We start from the raw sequence: 16,286 nt of genomic DNA, 5'->3' as shown, positions 1-16,286 counted from the left end.
CTGTGATCTATTACTGAACAGACGCACGGCAACATGGAATCTATTTGTTAATTAGATTATCAGCTCAAGATTTCTATCGCGTGATAGTTGACTCGCGCTGCGAGTCAATCTCAATCTCAATCGAGAGCGAATTGTTTAGTATAAATCTGCTAGTCTTTCAAACCTCAATCTAAATCCTTTTCACAGACACGCCAAGAAGCAGCCGTCATTTTGTTAACAAGGGAACACTGCTACGCTAATCAGTATCTATCACAAAATAGATAGTGAGTAACGTAGCCAATCAGAGAACGGCATTTGTGGTAGAACGCTAGTAGATTTACACTAAAACTCGATAGAAATACGGAGAACATGTTTTCTATTTCTTATAGCAAACACCGCGACGAAAAAAAAGGAAAACAACTTGTTTACTTTGATTATCAAAGTAAACAAGCAAGTAGCGTGATAGCGAGTAGCGTGGGAGTGGGTCCTTGTCAACAAAATGACGGCTGCTTCTTGGCGTTTTCGAAGTGTCTGTGAAGAGGATTTAGATAAAGTTTTGAACGACTAGTAGATTTATACCAAAACAATTAGATTATTCGCTCTCGATTTCTATCGCGCGATAGTTGAAAACTGGTGAAAGTTTGGGAGAACTCGAAAAAGCTTTGGAAACGCTCGATTGTGACTTGGGCTCCCACAGCATTTCTCGTTCACCCAAACTTCCACTCGTGTTTCTATAACTCGATAGAAACACGGAAAATGTTTTCTATTTCCTAAATATTAAAATAATTCATCATGATCAAATACAAGAGACACTTTCTTCACCTAGAGGAGAGATGCAAATACCATGCGCAGCGTAATATTTTTTGGAAAATGTTTATTTTTTATGTCTTCAGTGTTTGATATAATATATCAAGAAGGAAAGACCGTTCAAAGGAAATCATTAGCATGACGTACAGATGGCCCAAACTTGCAAATGAGCGTCCCTTGTACTTCATACACTTGTACTCAGGCTACGCGACAGTCGAAATATTAAGGATTTTTATGGGAAAAAAGGTTGTATTCTTAAGCCTGAAAAATAGCAAGTATGAATAAAGATAAACCTGCCTCGCTTTGGTGTGTGTTTCTTTAGGTTCCCCTGAGGTTTTCTACACCAATCAGTGGCAATTTAGGTGGTTTTTAGCTTCACTGCTTTAACCTCTCAATATGCTTTCCCAAGGTTGGGCCCCCGGGTGGGTGGGGGTACTCCCAGAAAAATCGGGTGGGGATATGCTTCTCGCTTCCCAACACCCTTACCCTATTTATGACAAAAATCTGCGAAATTTCCTAGTTCCCTATCTGTGATGACCTGACCAAGAATTCGATACCCTATTAATGACCGTTGCGGCTGGCGCAGTTGTCCTAAGCATAATTTATGAAGGGCTTTTCTTGATGGCCTTATTGATAATGATTAAAAAGAATCGCCTCTAAAAAACACGTCCAATTCACAACTACCTTATTAAAGAACATTTTAAAACGATGTACGTTGACAACCCGTTAACAAAGTCCCTATGGCAAGTGCAAAAACCATAACCAATTTATGACCAAAACGCCTGAAAACCCATACCCTTTGGGGACTCACCTATCTATATAGCCCATATAAGGAAGAACCCCCAGTAGAGGAAGGGCTGGTCACTGTGTGACCCAAGCCGAACGAGTCCACTTGCATTTGCTCTAAATAATAGCACAGCACAAAGTATCCTTCAGAAGTACGTATGGAGCAAAGAAAGGTCAAGAGACCGAAAATCAAACGAAAACAGCAAATGTACAAAATTCCACGAAGTACAAGGAGAGGTGGTCACAAACGGAGGTTCGACTGTATTTCCAAACACCCAAACAATTTTAATTGTTTTTTTTTTTGTTTTGTTTTGTTTTCTTTTGTTTTTTCCTTGTTTTCGATAGCTGCAAAAAAAAAAAAAAAAAAAAATCTGGCTGCTTTAAACTTTAAGCGCCAACAATTATCTTTTGCGGAAATCAGTTTTAACCAAGATTTCTCAGCCTGTACAACGTTGGAAAAGATCAGAAATCTAAGAAGAACAATATTCCCTAAAATGGCTTGACCTAAAAAAATTAATTGAAACTAAGCTGTTACCAACCTTTATTTTGCCGTCATCCGTGTGAGTTCCGCCTCGCCATGCGCTTTGTTTCCAATTAGCTCTCTGTCTTGGGTCCATGTTTGCTGCATCTCACTTCTCTACCTTTGCCCCGATGCCATTTTCTCCCTTGGACCCTTTTAAACCCCTGGGGCCAATGCTTCCAGGGCTACCCTTACTTCCTTTAATTCCTATCGAACCTATCTCCCCTTCGGATCCTTCTGGACTCCGTGGACCAATTTTCCCTGGAAGTCCTATAGCGCCTTGTGAGCCCCGCTTTCCGATGATGCCCTTCTCTCCTTTAAAACAATCTCTACCCGGAGAACCCGGAGTTCCCGGCATTCCTGGGACGCCAGGAATTCCTGGCATTCCAGAATGAGGATCCGGCTGTTGAAACAAAACAAAAAATCTTACTGTTAATGAGCTGCATATACGGTCTTGCCTTACCAGGTAGCTCAAGAAGTTAATGTGTCACCCAATGCCTTTTCCAGCTCGCGCTCTTGAAAAACATTTTCTTTATTAGTTGATATTATGGTAAAAAGAAAAGTCAAATGTGGTTTAGCGTTGTCTGTACTCTTATCGACAACGAAACGGCGTTATCCGTCAATGACGAGGACAGCAAGAAAATAACCATAAGGATAAAAGAGAAGGCACCCTGCACGTTCAGCTCAGTCTCTCGTGACTGCCGTGGACAAGTTGTTTCACGGAACACTTCACTGCAAAACTGATCTTTGGACAACGACGAGGACTTCCTTTTATTGCTTTCCGTCATCTTGTCTCCTCAAAACAGGAACTTCATTCCACTGATCTGGAATGCAGAAAAGATTCGCTACTTTGAGCTGTACGTGACAGATCAGATGCAATGCTCTCAACGCATAGTTATATATTTAGCTCTCTTTAACCAAGCATGCAGGAAGTCTGTATCGGAGACTCTTTACCTGAGAACGAGACCGTGAGTACAGACCGAACGAAGTGGGGTCTGTACACATGACCGAGGTCAAGATTCTCCCATACAGACCGAGTAAGCTCGGTTAATAAGATGTTTATTATATGGTAAACAAGAAAACTTGGTTTGTACTAGCTGACATTTGGCCTGCGAACGGCGATGAGCTGAACTTTAATCTGCCAAAGTTTGCTCGTCCTTTTTACTTTTTTTGCCAATCAGACTTTTGGCACAAAATTTATGAAGAATATAGCCAATTTTTCTTGTATTTTAGTTTCTAAATTTTTCATCGCAGAAAGTAACCGATGTAAATGGGAAAATCTAGACCGCGGTCAATCATATTCGCGATTTCGGTAATTCCCAGACCTTGTAAGACACAGGAATAGAATAAGAACTCAGCTGACACACTTTCAAATCAAATCTTCCGATTCAGTTTATACTGATTGGTTACTTAAGACTAAACTTTATTTTCCATCTTTTTATCCGGAAAGTATTTACGTTTGTGGCAAGCAATGCTTGATGATTATTTAACGGACATCATGAACTTGGCACAAAAATTATTGTGAACTACCAAGATTTCTAATGGTATTACTGTGTCATGGTAGTATTACTTAGCTCTTATTAACCGAGCAGGAGGTCTGTTTAGGAGAATCTTGACCGAGGTCGTGAGTACAGACCTGACTGCGTTTGGTCTGTACACACGATCGAGGTCAAGATTCTCCCATACAGACCGACTTAGCTCGGTTAATAAGATGTTTATTATATGGCAAAGAAGAAACCTTTAATTCGTTTAATGTAACTGGTTTGTACTAGCTGACATTTTGCTTGCGAGCGGCGATGAGCTGAACTTAAACCTGCCGAAATTTGCTCGTCCTCTCTACTTTTTTTTTTTTTCTTTTTGTCATCAGGCTTTTTGGCACTTCCATGAATGATTGAGAAGAAAATAAAAGAAAATAGTGGATATTTTTGTATTCTAGTTTGCTACTTTTTCAACGCAAAATGAGACCGATCTAGATGCTGGTCTAGATGGGAAAATCTAGACCGCGGTCAATATCGATTTCAGCCAATCAAATTCGTGAATTCGGTTGTTCCCAGTCCTTGTGAGACACAGCCACATAATAAAAGGGATTATTTAAAATTCGATATTTGCCCTTGGACGGCCTAAAAAAATCCTCTGCAAAGTTTATGTATAATCAGTTGAACTCTTCTTCAGCTTTAATTAATCTGATTTCGTGAAATTAGTTATTTTCGACTTTGGGCAACGAAAAAGACTTCCTTTATTTGCTTTCCGTCAGCTGGTCACTGAAAAACAGGAACTTCGTTCCAGTGATCTGAAATGCGGAAAAGATTGGCTTCATTTAGCTGTTCGTAACAGATCAGATGCATAGCTTTTAAGGCATACTTACATATAGCCCAGTATAAGAGCTCTGGTGATACACATCCAGCTCATATCTTTTGTTTCAGCTTACCCTTATTGGTTACTTTAATTTAGACTACACAGTTGATCTTCTATCTTTTTATCAAAAAATATTTACCCATAAATGGTTATTTAACCTGTCTGGCATGCAATGCTAACGAATATCATGAATTTGCACAAAATTATCGTTAACTGCCAAGATTCCTGATGGAATTCCTGTTGTCATGGTAGTATTACAAGGAACTATTTATAGTTCGGTATTTGCCCTTCGATGGCCTAAGACAGGGGAATTTTGCCAGCTGTTAACAGTTCAACTTAAAACATGCGACGGTTGTCTTGAGTTTCTGAAGTGAATCTACAAATGTTGTTTATCAATACTAGAGTTTAATTGTGTATTTTTTTTTAAAAAAAGAGAACTCTACAAAGGGTATAAAAAATAAACTGAACCTTTATATAAATTGATATCGAAGAATTTTAGACTTCGATAATAGCTTTTTTTCTTGGAAAAGTGAGACATTAAACCCGGCATAGTCAATTGAACTCAATCGAACTGTAGGTATTTCAATCTAACTCAATCGAACTAAATCGAACCAAGAGATCGAACTCAATCCATGGATTGAGTTCAATTGAGTTCGGCAATCGAACCAAATTGAACTCGCACAAAAATAATTGGGCATTCGAACTAAATCGAACTTTTGATTTCTGAACCCTTGATTTTTTGTAAAACTGGTGTTGAAACAGTCAATAACGAGTTTTTCGAGGCTCGAGTTACTTCGGTATAACTCGTGTTTTACGAGTTTTCAAGACCACATAACATAATCTTTGTTCAAGCGAGTTTACTCACCGAAAACAATCGAACGCAATCCATTGGATTGTGTTCGATTGAGTTAGTCTGCCGAACCCAATCGAACAAAATTTGATGGATTGAGTTCAGTTCGGTTCCATTTGTTCGACTGACTTTGATTGGTTCGGAGATCGAACTCACACAAAGATCGGTGTTCGATTTGGTTCGATGGCCAAACTCAATCGAACTCAATCCACAGATTGAGTTCGATTGAGTTCAATTTCCCAACGTTCGATTGACCGTGATGCCGGGATAAAAACAACATAACTACTACATTTGTTTAAAAATTGAGTAACTACTACTTCTTCATTTGTTCGTAAATGATTGCAGCTCTTCACGTGGTTATGATTGCAGTTATTTATTTACTCGTGTTCTTTTCTTATTCCTTGTTTGCAAGTTCATAAATGGACTAAAGCTAAATAAAGCCTGATCAAATTATGACTGAAGAAAGGAGGTTCCAAAGTCAGTGGAGGGTTCCATTTCTAGCCTGATTTCCGTCATTGATAAGCGCCTGCTGACATACAGAAGCAAGGTTTTGTTAATTTCTACCGGTATGAGGTCAAGACATTTGACTGGAGCAGAATCAATATTGTAAACTATGGATTTTAGACAGTTGGTAAGCAATTGAGAAGTTCAATGCTACAGCGTGTAATACGGAAATTAAAGGGACATGCAAATCTGTCTGTATTATTCGGTTTCCCTTTTACGCGTGCTGTCAGAATAAATTAAACGTTACAAAACGATGTTTTATCGATACAACCGCTAAAGCTTACAGTAGTAAAAGTAACCGAACAAACTTAATATGTTAAGTGTATATAACTGGATTTCAAACTGAACTAGAAACCTTACGCTCATTTACATAGACAAGCGTCTCGCATCGAGGTCTCAGAGTCAAACAAAGTAGGAAATAAAAACAGTTGTTAAACATGTCACGTTATTATACTACTGTATTGGTAATAACATCATTAACATTTAACGCCTGCAAGTAATAATATACAGAGCACAGATAATCAGTGTCGGCGGTAAAGTGAAGTCAACTATTCGCAATGTGAACGACCTGAACCGGCTGTACATGGCTTGTGATGTCTACATTTTTTTTGCCTAGCTCCTGTAGGCTTTCGTTCCAGGCCTTTATGGCCAATTCATTTCCTTGACCTAGCCGAGAGGTACGGCCAGAGAGCACGTGTCCCGTAAGAGATTTACCACGGGGAAATATCGTTGAGGTATCATAGGCATTATTAATATAAATGGCTGAACTGGTCCGCGATGAAAAGGTAAATTCTATTTTATTGGTTCCCTCAGTAGTCTAAATTTTGGAATATGGATCGCTAAGATGGAGCGCTCACGAATTAAGGTGGAATGGTCCCTGAAATGGACCCGGGGTGGGGGGTACTCCCTTATAGGGCTATATAGGTATGTGCGTTTCGAATTTTTGGTCAGGTCATAAATAGAGTAGGGAATATTGCAGATTTTGGTCATAAATAGGGTAAGGGTTTTGGAAAGCGGGCCGCACACCCCGAGCCGATTTTTCTGGGAGTGTCCCCCTGGAAATGGACCAAAAAGTTTGGTTAAATATAGTGAAGAAAGATCAATTGCATGCGACTGAACTCATAAAAAGACAATACAATTTTGAAGGTTTTACTGAAAATGGTTGCTATGGCAACTAGCCAAAGCATTTTTGGGTGTTATTTTGTAGCATTGACGCCAAAAGCTCCTGCTCTTTTACTAAACAAGATATGATTTTTAAACAAGCATAACTTCATGACGGGACGCACGGGGCTTCTACTGTAAGTAGCGTAGAGAAATGGTAGGAAATTTTCCTAGCATTCCTTACATACTCTCACTAGGGTTCTTCGTCTTGCGGCCAGGGAAGGTGTCATAATCTGTTTCAGTGACATGCCGATGATATTAAATAAAAAAATAAACCAGAAAGGGCCGATGGAATATGAGACAAGCTTTAAAATGAAGTCACTATACTAATAGTGCTTTAAAAGTAAATGGTGCGTTCGAGTCATTCCCCATGCTTTCAAATGATGGCGGACTCCACCGACGCCAATAATCTGGAACAAAACAAGGTCATTATATATCGATCACGTCTAAACCGGCACACGTGAAGAATGACTTGAGCAGGAAAAAACGTGAGCGGACAAAACCGGGGAATGCCGATAAATCAAGTAATCCCGCAGTGATGAACGAATTACACAACATGAACCTTCCTCAGCTTCTCCTCCTGAACCAAGTTCAGATCTACGAACTGAACTTAAAGATACCAAAGTGCCTACGAATGGATGTTGAGCGCGGCGAGCAGACGTAAATATCTTGTTTACCCAATGAAAGCTATCACAATAAAATCTGAGCTTGCGTCGAGATGCTTGTCCAAGCGTAAAGAAGCGTTTGATTAATCAATCTAAAACAGATCTTAGGGAATAAAAACCCAGATGATCTAGAATGCTTGTCTGAGTATATCGTTGGCAGTGGGAGCCACGTGCAGTATTATGCTTGGCAATTGAAGTTATGGTGTAGAAAATATCGCACAATTACACAGCCAAAGGGGAAAAAAAAAAGCGCGAGGAGAAACTTAGTACATGGAGCTAAGATAGATTGTCAGTGCTTTAGGTGACCATGCACGGCTACCAATGGCTTTGCCAATCGCTTGGCCAATGGCTCGTACACGCAACGAGTCGTAAAAGTCCGTAAGTAACGACCTCTGAAAGAAGTGAGCCCACCCCCCATTCCCTGAAAATAGAGGAACTAACGTCCAAAAGTATAATTATTTTTCCAATCAATAACCTGAACAACGTAGGATAAAGTGATGACGATTCAACTAGGGAAGGTACAGCTTATTCCAGGAGGCGTCATGAAGCGCCCTGGTAAAACAAACCTCGCAAGATTTTCTTCAACTAACAAGAAGATGCTAACAGGACCTTTCCTTCAAATTAAAATTGCTAAAATTGACAACTTTGCATCATTTTTAACAGGAACGCAAAAAAAGAACGTTTAATCATATTCAAATTAAAAAGTCGACCAGAGCGGTTAAATATTTATAAAGCAGACTAACGTAGCAATGCATCCTGAACAGTAAAAATAGTTTAACACCGGGAAGGGATACTTACAGTGGAAGTCATTTGTGTTCCCAAATGAGGTGAGAGATTTTCGCCCAGATCAAGTTTCCTCTCGCTCGTAAGTTCTCGCGCCTTTAGAGATGCGCCACACTCGCGTTTTAAGTGCAGGGGTCCCAACCAATGCTTACCTAACTTTTTAAAGATGCTACTTTTAGCTGTCCTCCAAATGTACACACGTGTATTTCACTTGTGGAAAACTATCGGTTTGCACAGTGTTTGGGTTGCACATTCTCGCGCATATAAACTTTCTTTTCTGTCGTAAGTTCTGGCGCGTTTAGAGATGCGCCACACTCACATTTTAGGTGCGGGGATCCCAACCAATGCTTACCTAACTTTTTAAAGATGCTACTTTTAGCCCTACCCCAAATCTGCACACGTGTATTTAACTTGTAGAAGTCTATCAATTTGTACAGTGTTTGGGTTGGACATTCTCGCCCATATCAACTTTCTTTTCTCTCGTAAGTTCTTGCGCGTTTAGAAATGCGCCACACTCGCGTTTTAGCTGCGGGAATCCCAACCAATCCTTACCGAACTTTTTAAGGATGCTACTTTTAGCCCTCCCCCAAATCGTCACACGTGTATTTCACTTGTGAAAGTCTATCGATTTCGACACTGCTTGGATGAAAGACTCTCGCCCCAATCAACTTTCTTTTCTCTCGTAAGTTCTCGTGCGTTTAGAAATGCGCCACACTCAAGTTTCAGGTGCAGGGATCCCAACCAATGCTGAACTAACTTTTTGAAGATACTACGTTTACCCCTCCCCCAAATCTACACACGTGTATTTCACTTGTGGAAGTCTATCGATTTGGACAGTGCTTGGGTAGGAGGTTCTCGCTCATATCAACTTTCTTTTCTCTCGTAACTTCTTGCGCGTTTAGAGATGCGCCACACTCAAGTTTCAGGTGCAGCAATTCTAACCAATGCCTACCTACCCTTTTAAAGATGTAACTTTTAGCCCTCCCCAAATCTACACACGTGTATTTAACTTGTGGAACACTATCGATTTGCACATCGTTTGGGTTGGAAATTCTCGCCCATATAACTTTCTTTTCTCAAGTAAGTTCTTGCATGTTTAGAGATGCGCCACACTCGCGTTTCAGGTGCAGGGACCCCAACCAATGCTTACCTAACTTTTTAAAGATGCTACTTTTAGCCCTCTCCCAAATCTACACACGTGTATTTCACTAGTGGAAGTCTATCGACTTGGACAGTGCTTGGGTGAGAGATTCTCGCTTATATCAACTTTCTTTTCTCTCCTAAGTTCTCGCGCGTTTAGAGATGCCCTACACTCACGTTTTAAGTGCCGGAATCGCAAGCAATGCGTATCTAACTTTTTAAAGATGCTACTTTTAACCCTTCCCCAAATCTGCACACGTGTATTTCACTTGTAGAAGTCTATCGATTTGGACAGGCTTGGGTGAGAAATTTTCGCCCATATCAACTTTCTTTTCTCTCGTAACTTCCTGTGCGTTTAAAGATGCGCCACACCCAAGTTTCAGGTGCAGGGATCCAAACCAATGCTTAACTAGCTTTTTAAAGATGCTACTTTTAGCCCTCCTCCAAATTACACACGTGTATTTCACTTGCGGAAAACTATCCATTTGCACAGTGTTTGGGTTGGACATTCTCTCGCATATAACTTTCTTTTATCAAGTAAGTTCTTGCGCGTTTAGAGATGCGCCACAATCCCGTTTCAGGTCCAGGGCTCCCAACCAATTCTTACCTAACTTTTTAGAGATGCTACTTTTAGCCCTCTCCCAAATATACGCACGTGTATTTCATTTGTGGAAGTCTATCGATTTGGACAGCGCTTGGGTAAGAGATTCTTGCCCCTATCAACTTTTTTTTCTCTCGTTAGTTCTCGCGCATTTAGAGATGCGCCGCAATCGCGTTTAAGGTGAAGGGATCCCAACCAATGCTTACCCAACGTTTTCAAGATGCTACTTTTAACCTTCCTCCAAATCTACACACGTATATTTCACTTGTAGAAGTCTATCGATTTGGACAGTACTTGGGTGAGAGATTCTCGCTTATATCAACTTTCTTTTCTCTCGTAAGTTCTCGCGCGTTTAGAGATGCGCCACACTCGCGTTTTAGGTGCAGGGATCCCTACCAATGCCTACCTAACTTTTTAAAGATGCTTCTTTTAGCCCTCCCGCAGTTCTATACACGTGTATTTCACTTGTGGAAGTCTATCGATTTGGAGAGCGCTTGGGTAAGAAATTCTCGCCCATATAAAGTCTCTTTTCTCTCTTTAGTTCTTGTGCGTTTAGAGATGCGCTACACTCACACGTTAGGTGCGAGAATCCCAACTAATGCTTACCTAACTTTTTAAACATGCTACTTTTAGCCCTCCCCCAAATCTGCACACGTGTATTTTACTTGTAGAAGTCTATCGATTTGGACAATAATTGGGTGGGAGATTCTCGCCCATATCAACTCTCCTTTCTCTCGTAACTTCTTCTGCGTTTAAAGATGCGCCACAATTAAGTTTCAGGTGCAGGGATCCAAAGCAATACTTACCTAACTTTTTAAAGATGCTACTCTTAGCCCTCACTCAAATCTACACACGTATATTTCTTTTGTGGAAAACTATCGATTTGCACAATGTTTGGGTTGGACATTCTCGCCCATATCAACTTTCTTTTCTCCAATTAGTTTCTGCACGTTTAGAGATGCGCCACACTCATGTTTTAGGTGCAGTGACCTCAAAAATGCTTACCAAACTTTTTCAAGATGCTACTTTTAGGCCTCTCCCAAATCTACACACATGTATTTCACTTGTGGAAGTCTATCGATTTGAACAGTGCTTAGGTGAGAGATTCTGGCTCCTATTAATTTTCTTTTCTGACGTAAGTTCTCGCGCGTTGAGAGTTGCGCCACACTCAAGTTTCCGGTGCAGGGACCTCAACCAATGCTTAACTAACTTTTAAAAGATGCTACTTGTAAACCTTCCCCTAAATTTCCACACGTATATTTCACTTGTGGAAAACTATTGATTTGCATAGTGTTTGGGTTGGACATTCTCGCCCATATAACTTTCTTTCCTCGAATAAGTTCTTGCGAGTTTAGAGATGCGCCACAATTCCGTTTCAGGTCCAGGGCTCTCCACCAATGCTTACCTAACTTTTTAAAGATGCTACTTTTAGCCCTCTCCCAAATCTACACACGTGTATTTCACTTGTGTGAGTCTATCGGTTTGCACAGTGCTTGGGTAAGAGATTCTTGCCCCTATCAACTTTCTTTTCTCTCGTTACTTCTCCGGCATTTATAGATGCGCCGCACTCGCATTTATCGTGAAGCGATCCCAACCAATGCTTACCTAACTTTTTAAAGATGCTACTTTTAGCCCTCCTCCAAATCTACACACGTGTATTTTACTTGTGGAAGTGTATCGATTTGGACAGTTCTTGGGTGAGCGATTCTCACTTATATCAACTTTCTTTTTTCTCGTAAGTTCTCGCGCGTTTAGAGATGCGCCACACTCGCGTGTTAGGTGCAGGGACCCGAACCAATGCTTACCTAACTTTTTAAAGATGATACTTTTAGCTCTCCCCCAAATCCAAACACGGATATTTCACTTGTGGAAGTCTATCGATTTGCACGTGGTTGGGTGAGAGATTTTCGCCCCTATCAACTCTCGCTTCTCTTGTTAGCTCTCGCGCATTTAGAGATGCGCCGCACTCGCGTTTTAGGTGAAGGGATCCCAAACATTACTTACCTAACGTTTTAAATATGCTACTCTTAGCCCACCCCTAAATCTGCACACTTGTATTTCACTTGTAGAAGTCTATCGATTTGAAGAGTGCTTGGGTGAAAGATTCTCGCCCACATCAACTTTCTTTTCTCTAGTAACTTCTCGTACGTTTAAAGATGCGCCACACTCAAGTTTCAGGTGCAGGGATCCAAACCAATGCTTACCTAACTTTTTAAAGATGCTACTTTTAGCCTTCCCCCAAATCTACACACGTGTATTTCTTTTGTGGAAAACTATCGATTTGCACAGAGTTTGGGTTGGACATTCTCGCCCGTATCAACTTTCTTTTCTCAAATTAGCTCTTGCACGTTTAGAGATGCGCCACACTCAAGTTTCAGTTCCAGGGACCCCAACCAATGCTTAGCAAACTTTTTAAAGAAGCTATTTAGCCCTCTCTTAATTCTACACACGGGTATTTTACTTGTGGAAGTCTATCGATTGAGACGTGCTTGGATGAGAGATTCTCGCCCCCATCAACTCTCTTTTCTCTCGTTAGTTCTCGCGCATTTAGAGATGCGCCGCACTCGTGTTTTAGGTGAAGGGATCCCAAACAATCCTTACCGAACTTTTTAAAGGTGCTACTTTTAGCCCTTCCCCAAATCTACACACGTGTATTTAACTGGTGGAAGTCATCAATTTGGACAGTGCTTGGGTGAGAGATTCTCGCCAATATAAACGTTCTTTTCTCTCGTAAGTTCTCGCGCGTTTAGAGACGCGCCACACTCGCGTTGGAGGTGCGGGAATCCCAACCAATGCTTACGTAACGTTTTAATGATGCTACTTTTAGCCCTCTCTCAAATCTACACACGTGTATTTCACTTCTGGAAGACTATCAATTTGAACAGTGCTTAGGTAAGAGATTCTGGCTCCTATTAACTTTCTTTTCTCACGTAAGTTCTTGCGCGTTGAGAGATGCACCACACTCAAATTTCAAGTACAGGGATCTCAAACAATGCTTAACTAACTTTTTAAACATCCTCCTTTTAGCCCTCTCCCAAATCTACACACGTGTTATTTCACTTGTGGAAAACTATGGATTTGCAGAGTGTTTGGGTTGGACATTCTCGCCCATATAACTTTCTTTTCTCAAGTAAGTTCTTCCGCGTTTAGGGATGCGCCACAATCCCGTTTCCGGTGCAGGGCTTTCAACCAATGCTTACCTAACTTTTTAAAGAGGCTACTTTTAGCCCTCTCCCAAATCTACACTTGTGTATTTCACTTGTGGAAGTCTATCGATTTGGACAGTGCTAAGGTGAGATTTTCTCGCCCCTACCATCTTTCTTTTCTCTCGTTAGTTCTCGCGCATTTAGAGATGCGCCACACTCCCTTTTTAGGTGCAGGGATCCCAGCCAATGCTTACCTAACTTTTTAAAGGTGCTAGTTTTAGCCCTCCCCCAAATCTACACACGTGTATTTCACTTGTGGAAGTCTATCGATTTGGACAGAGCTTTGGTGAGAGATTCTTGCCCATATTAACTTTCTTTTTTCTCGTAAGTTCTCGCGCGTTTAGAGATGCGCCATTCTCGCGGTTTAGGATGCAGAGATCCCAGCCAATGCTTGACTAACTTTTTAAAGATGGTACTTTTAGCCCTTCCCAAAATCTACACATGTGTATTTCACTTGTGGAAAACTATCGATTTGCAAAGTGTTGGGGTTGGACATTCTCGCCCCTATCAACTTTCTTTTCTCACGTAACTTTTCGCACGTTTGGAGATGGTCCACACTCAAGTTTTAGGTGCAGGGCTTCCAAACAATGCTTACATAACTTTTTAAAGATGCTACTTTTAGCCCTCCCCCAAATCTACACACGTGTATTTCACTTGTGGAAGTCTATCGATTTGGATAGTGCTTAGGTGAGATTTTCTCGCCCCTATCAACTTTCCTTTCTCTCGTTAGTTCTCGCGCTTTTAGAGATGCGCCGCACTTGGGTTTTAGGTGCAGGGGTCCCAACCAATGCTTACCTAACTTTTTAAAGATGCTAATCTTAGCCCTCAGTAAGTTTCTGTACTGTTCTATGCAATAAAATAAAGTTTTGACAGGTAACTCTTGTTTTCAGTGCTTTCTATTCTTGGGTTTCACGTGACCTCACAAGCGTTAATCAAATCAGTGTCCGCCATGTTGGTGTCCCTCGGGTGCCAAATTTATGCTAATAATAGTCCATTTCTACAGTGAAGCTTCTCTATTATCGCTTTATTATTTCGACAACTACATGAATTTCCAGAAAGAAAAAAAACGATAAAAGTACCGGGCATTCATCTAATGGTATCCCAGTGTTCTCTGAGTATGCCAAAAGCTTAGAGTCGAGTAAAGGAAAGATATTCGCAAAAGATCTCGGTCATCGGGTTTTACCCCGCAAGCATAACAGCCGAGCAGCTCAGTCCAGAATGCTTGCCTCCTGTGGAAGTCTCGGACCTGCTGAGTTACCTCGTTCTTGAGACCAGCTTCTACACCAACAAGCAGCTCAAGGCGTTCAAGAGTGTGGAGGCGTTTAATCAAATGGTGTCGGGATTTACAACCTCAGTTGTAGGCAAGGTAATCGCCGGCAAGTATGTCGTGAGAGCAAGCGTATGAATGATCCTTTAACTAGTGAACATTTGGGTTATTTCCGAAAACGATGGGACTATCTTGTCAGCCCTTTGCTTGGGATGCAAAGCTGGACTGGCTGAGTTATGCTCACATATCGCGAGTGTTTTATTTTGTTTAGAGGCAACTACACGAATTCATGGCAAGCTCGCTTGCACACCGGTAAAATGCTCATGGATTTTGCCGACATATGTCAATGAAGTGCCGGATGCAAGGGCTAAGTTCATCGATTTTCATCGGCTAACAAGCTCAAAGAAAAGTTCGACCAGAAAATTGAGGATCTACAACAGCCGCAAGCCTCGAAGCATGCAGCAGCTTCTAGTTCTGGGACTGCATCAGCCGGCGCCTCAGCGCATGCAGCGTGCATCGGCGCGGCCTTCGAAAGAGGAAATAGATCAGCTTTATGCCAAACTCAACCAGTGCAAAATTAAAGCAGAAGCTTTAAGTTTAATTGATCCTTTTGCTGACCAATTTATCAACCAAAGCCTCTCTGTTCCGGTAGTTTCAGAGCGAAGTGTTTGCTACAACCTTGTTCACTCTCTTACTAGCACTCTCTTGTTTGTAGTGTCGCCGCGACTCACCACATAAATCTATTCGTTTCTCCTCCTCCTCCTGATCTTCCCCTTGATTTGTAATAATCTTACGTATACAAAAAACCCCTAAACCTTTACGATTTCCACTTTTGCTCGAACAGCCAACAACAACGCATAAAACCATCCCTTCTTTCTCACATGAACTCTTCCTTGGATACGCTTTGTTTACGCTTGAGGGACACCAAGATGGCGGATAGTAAGCTATTGGTCACGTGGGTGAAACCCAAGAATAGGCTTTATTTGGAAACAACCCTATTTTGCATCAAACCCAGTGAACAAATTATCTAGTGTCACGTGACAGACGTTAAAATGTTATGATTTTTTTTAGGTTATTGCATCACGACACTGTTGGTCTTTGATTACCCCAAATATCAGGAATTTCTCTCAAATACCTTTCAACGTAGAAATGTTGGCACTTGGTACAAAAGTAGACCTTTGAAAAAATTGCACTTAAAGTTTCTTACATGATGGAGTAAGCAATTAACAAGCCAAACATTGCGGGGGGTTGCAGACTGGATCTTGGGAGTGGGGGGGAGGGGGGTGTGTATGGATGTTCTAGTTTGTAAATAGGTTTCCGCAGTTGTAGGAAATGTTCCTTTTCATAAGGGAAATGAATGAGCCTGTGATGGTAAATCAGTCGAAGTAATTATACCAATCCAGTTGTGCATCTCTTTACAGATTTACTTTAAAGTAACGGTCATATATGCTAAAACTAATCTATATTTTTGGTCATTCTCTTACCGTAAACAGCCGTTGCTGTGGCCGTTGCTACGTAAAAAAGCTTTGACCACTGTGTACTCTTCTTAAATTTCACATTTTCCTAGAGGCAAATTCGGCAAGATCGTTTCAAAATGTTTTTAAAAGGTGTTGTTTGTTTGTTTGTTTGTTTGTTTGTTTGTTTTTTAATGGAATTTTTCAT

General features: G+C 41.0%; 1 pseudogene; it reads left to right on the top strand.

The window, feature by feature from the left end:
* The first annotated feature begins 14,120 nt into the window (after positions 1 to 14,120).
* On the top strand, positions 14,121 to 15,205 carry LOC149095644 (uncharacterized; annotated as a pseudogene).
* Positions 15,206 to 16,286: the final 1,081 nt, after the last annotated feature.

Source organism: Orbicella faveolata, unplaced genomic scaffold (assembly GCF_042242905.1).
Source record: "Orbicella faveolata isolate gen_17 unplaced genomic scaffold, um_ofav_v1 contig_5, whole genome shotgun sequence".
In the NCBI taxonomy this organism is placed as follows: Eukaryota; Metazoa; Cnidaria; class Anthozoa; order Scleractinia; family Merulinidae; genus Orbicella; species Orbicella faveolata.
Note: the sequence above shows the minus strand (reverse complement) of the source record. Positions and strands in the feature narration are given on the sequence as shown.